Here is a 6,461-nt window from a genome sequence, read left to right on the forward strand (position 1 = left end):
TGACAACTGCATCACTCTGCTCCCTTTTCCCGCAGCCGTGCTAACTGCCATAAATCATTGGGAATAGCAAAAAAACAAATGTTTAATGAAGTTTGCTGAAAATGTAAAACATGACTGAAAGCAATGCATTTAAAAAAAAAGGTAGTGTAGGGTTTCTTGTCCTTCAGGTTCTGGCCAAGAAAAATGTTAGCCAGGGTGTTAAAGGCCTATAAAATACATTGCAATGCTCCAGGCAAAACTGATACTGACATTTCAGGTTAATCATGCTGGTCCTTCAAAATTTTGTAAAAAGAGCTTAACAGCTTGATGTTTCTGCAATTAAGTGTTTTCTGTTCATATCTTTCCCTGTATGAGCTTTTTTTTTGTTTGGGATATTTTCTAGTAAAGATCTTTGGTCACACAGAAACTCTTGAAAGTGGCCAAAGCCTTGTAAGATTACATTTGGAAGTTAATTGGTAGTGGTTAACTTAATGGGGTGAGACGGTACACAACAAATGAAATCTATTCCAATGCCCCAATAACCATAACTGCACCAGCTTTTATGTCTTTGTGTATGGCTCAAAGAGCTTAATGGACTCATGCTGTTAAAAATCCTTTCAGTGAATAGTAAACACACATGTGTAGCCTTTAAAAATAAGAGGAAACACCCATCACCCCCACCCCTTAAGTGAGTCACTGTAGACAAAAGAGAGGCGAGGTGGGGATGCAGGGAGGAACACGAGTGTCGATGGAGAAACTAAAAACCATCATGGGAAGACTGAGTACGATTCACACTCAAACTTACAATTGACCTGCAGACATTGTGTGTTAAAAACCGGCCACCTGGCACCCACACGCAGGCCATCCTCCAGGTCAGAAGTCAAACTGGTGAGAGCACACAAAGGAAGATTAAAAGGAAATCCTGTAAACCGCCTGCCAGAAGAGGGCGTGTTCGTATTAAAGATGATTGCATTGCTTCATTCATAATTTAACTATCTACAACAGATGCCAGAACAAAGCATCCATAGCATCCAAGCATGAAGAACATAAGCCCCAATTCTCCTCTTATGCTTTTGGGGATTTCAGTGACTGTAAGCTGGCTCGAGTCATGGGAGTCTGCCCTGATCATGACTCACTCATGAGCCTGTTTTTGACAAACCTCTTGCCAACAGCTTGTCTGGAAAGTCAGAGCTGGGGTATTCCAGGACTATGGATGCACCATGTAAAGACAATTGCAACAAATCCAACTTTAATTAGGCAAGGACGTGATATCAGATATCGATTTGATTGGTCACAGGAAGAGCCTTTAGAAAGGGTGTTATGTGTATGAAAAGGTTCTAACCAACTACACCCTTTTTTCCTCCATCATAAACACACCATTAGAACCACATGTCTGAGTCAACATCTGCAAAAGCCATGTCTTAGAAACTGGGATTTTGTACCTTTTAATGAGGCTGTAACTGCTTTACAAGCTAATAATGGCCTGCATTAGTATCTTTAGAGTGAATACTTGTGACAGATTTTTTGGCCAATATACTTCGATCCATCCATTGTCTTCAGTTAATCTGAGATTAGGGAGCAGGGATAGCAGGTCCAGGACAGAAACCCTGACATTTATCTCTCCCACCAACACTCCAGCTCATTTCTGTAGATTTGCAGGCCAGAAGGGTTAGACAAGCACTCCAGGGTTTTTTTTTTTTTTTACCTGAAGTCAACTCCTTGGGATATGCCCCCATAGAAGACATCTTGGAGGCCATATGCTCCTTTCAATACAGACGAGCAGAGGCCCCCAGATTTCCAGAGTTCCTCGCCTTGTTTTTATAACTGAGTCCAAGAACCTTACTGAAAAAAGCTTATTTCAGCTTCTTGTATCTCATTCTTTTTCAATTTGGGAGTCTACTTTTTTTTTTTTTTTTGTTTATTTGTTTGCAACCATTTATTTTCCCATTGGGATTATTAGAGCACATTCCAGCTACATTTAAATTTTCAGTTCAAATTTGACACACTGTAGCTCGGCCCTGTGCAAACGTATTTAAAATGAAAACGTCAAACATTGAGCTATACTTCAAATGAGGAAGAAATGTTTGATTTCAGTAATTGGATCAGCGAGTCGTGAATGATTTTTCCAGAAAATTCTTCTTCTGCATTTAAAATCTCCTCATTTGCTTTCCTAGCTGTGAGACCCAATGAGCTTGGCTGTACTTGAATCCAAAAAAACATGTCTAAACCATCCAAAATTAATGGAGGTTTTTCTATCTTTTCTCACATCATCAATAAATACTGCTGACACAGTGCTATTGGAAGCTACGCATGCCTTTTCCACAGTCTTTATGTGTTACAAATGTGCTATTGATCGAGACCTCAAGCTGAAAACTAAAACAGACTTTAAACTTATTTAATATATAACAAACGTTAATATTCAGTTTGGCTACTTTAATTAATTTGTTGTTGTTTTTTATTAAACCTTTATTTAATCAGGAAAGGACTCATAAACATCACCTTTATAAGAGCATCCTGGCCTATACGGGCAGCACTACAAAACCAGAATGAGAGAAGTAAAACACAGAACATATGCAAATTAAGGCATTTTAACTATTAATAAAATAATAATTAGGCAATAAATGTAAGGTAATACAACAGAAGTTGAGGTAAAAAAGGCACAAAAAAAAAAATTTGCAAAAGCACCTGCAAATGAGGATAGCTTTCAGTGTGTTTCTGTGTGATGTAGGTTTGTAGATATGGAAATAAAGCAAGAATTGCTTTATAAATGAAAACATGCCAGTGATTCAGTCCACAGGCAGTTTAGGCATCCAGCCTGACCATCTTACATTGCTGTTGAACAGCTTCAGTCTGACATGAGAAAATGTCCAAACACATTTGAACCAAAGTATATGCGGTTGTGCTGCCGCCATCCAGTGTATGAACAAGTAAAAAATTCTATGTCATCAAAACCACTTTTTACAAGTGATTTTACATAATATCTGATCTCAGAAGTCCTACAATATCCCAAGCAGGAAGAAGCTACACTGGGTGACTTTTCCTTAGTTGTAACTCTAGCCTTTTGATAAAGTTGTGTATATTTTTAAAGACACATGTTAGCATCCCAGTAGCACCCTCACTTTTTGAGGAAGCAAAGAACAATGCTTTGGAAAAATAGTCACACCATGCACACCACAATATAGAGATTTTACTCAACTGTATTTTGAAAATCATGTAACATTTTCCTTCCGTTTAACAATTATGCACCACTTTAAGTTGGTCTTTGATGTTTTTGAGGTTTTATCATGTGAAAAAGTCCCAAGTGGTATTTGTACTTTTATAAGGCACTGGATGTATTGGAGATGACAAAGGGCTTAAGCAGAATGATGTTGTCTTGAAGGTTAGTGTTGACTTTGATTCTCTGGACTCAGCTAACTAGTTGCAGATTCAAGCTGGGGAATCATTCCTTCTTTCCCATGTTGAGCAGCTGTGGGCACAGAGCCACATACTTGTAAAGTATATAGCCAAACACTTTAACCTTGCTGTAATATGAATAAGGGTATGCAAAACCAAAAACAGATGAAAATATTTGCAAACACACACAGTGAGAACACCCATCAAGTTCGGAAACATCAGACTGCAACTAAAAATATCCAAGTTAACACCCACTTCCCTGATAATTCATTAACGGGTCACATTATTGGAAAATAAATATGACTCCAGAGTTCAGTCCATTTAACTACATCTACATTTCCTATTTTACAGGGCCTTATTGTACATATATTGTTTTTTATTAAAGCTTCATGTTTTTCATACTTTTTGTCCATACGCATGATTATTTACAAAGTTGGCCATTGTAGCATTTTTTACAGATGGCTGATTATCTGATTCAAGAACATCACCTCAGTCATTCAATTTAAGTGTTTGTCTCAGTGTGTTTGAGTTCACATGAGTTTGCTTTATATGGCATTATTTAGGATCTGCTAAAGTAAAATGCATTCTTCTTCAATAAACTGTTAAATGAACAAGTAACATTTGTTCATGCCTTATTAAAACAAATATTACTACAAGTATATGCACCAAAGAAATAGCTGAACTAAAATTAACAGGATGTGCAGTGATTTTCACCTCTGTGAGCAAGAGGGGGTTCCTCAGCCTTGGGGCTTATCACAAACAAGAGGAGACAAATTATGCAGTTGTCAGATTTTGAAATGTAAGCAATGTGGCCTAAAACAATTTACTTTCCGTCAGAAGTCCCCCATAGGTATGTTTAAATCCAATCAGAAAATATCACTTTGGGATAGGCACCAGAGTTTTTGACAAACCTGATATGCAAGGTTCACAAATTTTACTGTTGACATTAAGAATATCAATAGAGAGTTTCCCTCACAATCTCAAGTTTGGTTGTTTCCATTTTTACCTATTTGAATAATAAACTGAATCTCACTGCATCGTTTGATAACTAGGATCAATTTCTCGTGCTCGTCGTCTTCCGCTTATCCGGGACCGGGTCGCGGGGGCAGCATACTCAGCAGAGACGCCCAGACGTCTCTCTCCCCAGACACCTCCTCCAGCTCCTCCGGGGGGAGCCCAAGGCGTTCCCAGGCCAGCCGAGAGACATAGTCCCTCCAGCGTGTCCTGGGCCATCCCCTGGGCCTCCTCTCAGTGGGACATGCCTGGAACACCTCCCGAGGAAGGCGTCCAGGAGGCATCCAGTATAGATGGCCAAGCCACCTCAACTGGCTCCTCTCGATGTGGAGGAGCAGCGGCTCTACTCCGAGCCCCTCCCGGATGGCCGAGCTCCTCGCCCTATCTCTAAGGGAGTGCCCGGCCACCCTACGGAGGAAGCTCATTTCAGCCGCATTTATCCAAGATCTCGTACTTTCGGTCATGACCCAAAGTTCATGGCCATAGGTGAGGGTAGGAACGTAGACCAACCGGTAAATCAAGAGCTTCGCTTTTCGGCTCAGCTTTCTCTTCACCACAACGGACCGGCGCAGCACCCCCATTACTGCGGCAGCCGCACAGATCCGTCTCTCAATCTCCCGCTCCATTTTTCCCTCACTCGTGAACAAGACCCCGAGGTACTTGAACTCCTCCACTTGAGGCAGGAACTCCGCTCCAACCTGAAGAGGACAAGCCACCCTTTTCCGGTCGAGAACCATAGCCTCGGACTTGGAGGAGCTGATCCTCACCCCAGCCGCTTCACACTCGGCTGCGAACCGCCCCAGCACATGCTGTAGGTCTTGGATAGAGGGGGCCAGCAGGACCAGGTCATCTGCAAAAAGAAGAGACAAAATCCTCTGGTCCCCAAACCAGATCCCCTCTGGCCCTTGGCTGCACCTAGAAATCCTGTCCATAAAAGTTATGAACAGGACCGGTGACAAAGGGCAGCCCTGCCAGAGTCCAACATGCACCAGGAACAGGTCCGACTTAGCAATGCGAACCAAACTCCTGTGCCGCTTGTACAGAGACCGGATGGTCCCTAATAAAGGGCCCCCGACTCCATACTCCTGGAGCACCCCCCACAGGGCATCATGAGGGACACAGTCGAATGCTTTCTCCAGGTCCACAAAACACATGTAGACCGGTTGGGCAAACTCCCATGAATCCTCGAGTACCTTGTAGAGCTGTTCCAGTGTTCCATGGCCGGGACGAAAACCACACTGCTCCTCCTGAAACCAAGGTTCGACTATCGGCCGGACTCTCCTTTCCAATACCCTGGCGTAGGCCTTTCCAGGGAGGCTGAGGAGTGTGATTCCCCTGAAACACACCATCTTCTTATGAAGGGGGACCACCACCCCAGTCTGCCAGTCCAGAGGCACTGTCCCCGACCACCACGCAATGTTGAAGAGGCGTGTAAACCATGACAGCCCCACAACATCCAGAGACTTGAGGTGGATCTCATCCACCCCGAAGCCCTGCCACCGCGGAGCTTTTTAACCACCTCGGTGAGTTCAGCCTAGGTGATGAAAGAGTCCAACCCCGAGAACCCAGCCTCTGTTTCCACAAGGAATGTGTGATGGCAGGATTGAGGAGATCCTCGAAGTACTCCTTCTACCACCCGATAATGTCCCCAGTTGAGGTCAGCAGCCTCCCACCCTAACTGTAAACAGTGTTGGCTAAGCAATGCTTCCCCCTCCTGAGGCGGCGGACGGTTTGCCAGAATTGCTTCGAGGCCAACCGGTAGTCCTTCTCCATGGCCTCACCAAACTCCTCCCAGGCCCATGTTTTTGCCTCTGTCACCACCCGGCCCGCGGCACGCTTGGCCTCACGGTACCCATCAGCCGCCTCAGGAGTCCCACAAGCCAACCACAGCCGATAGGACTCCTTCTTCAGCTTGACAGCGTCCCTTACTGCCGGTGTCCACCACTGGGTTCGGGGATTGCCGCCGCAACAGGCACCACAGACCTACGGGCAGCAGCATCGACATTAGATGCGGAGAACATGTTCCACTCGGACTCTATGTCTCCAACATCCCCCGGAATCTGGTCAAAGCTCTC

This window comes from Girardinichthys multiradiatus, chromosome 5 (assembly GCF_021462225.1).
Source record: "Girardinichthys multiradiatus isolate DD_20200921_A chromosome 5, DD_fGirMul_XY1, whole genome shotgun sequence".
In the NCBI taxonomy this organism is placed as follows: domain Eukaryota; kingdom Metazoa; phylum Chordata; class Actinopteri; order Cyprinodontiformes; family Goodeidae; genus Girardinichthys; species Girardinichthys multiradiatus.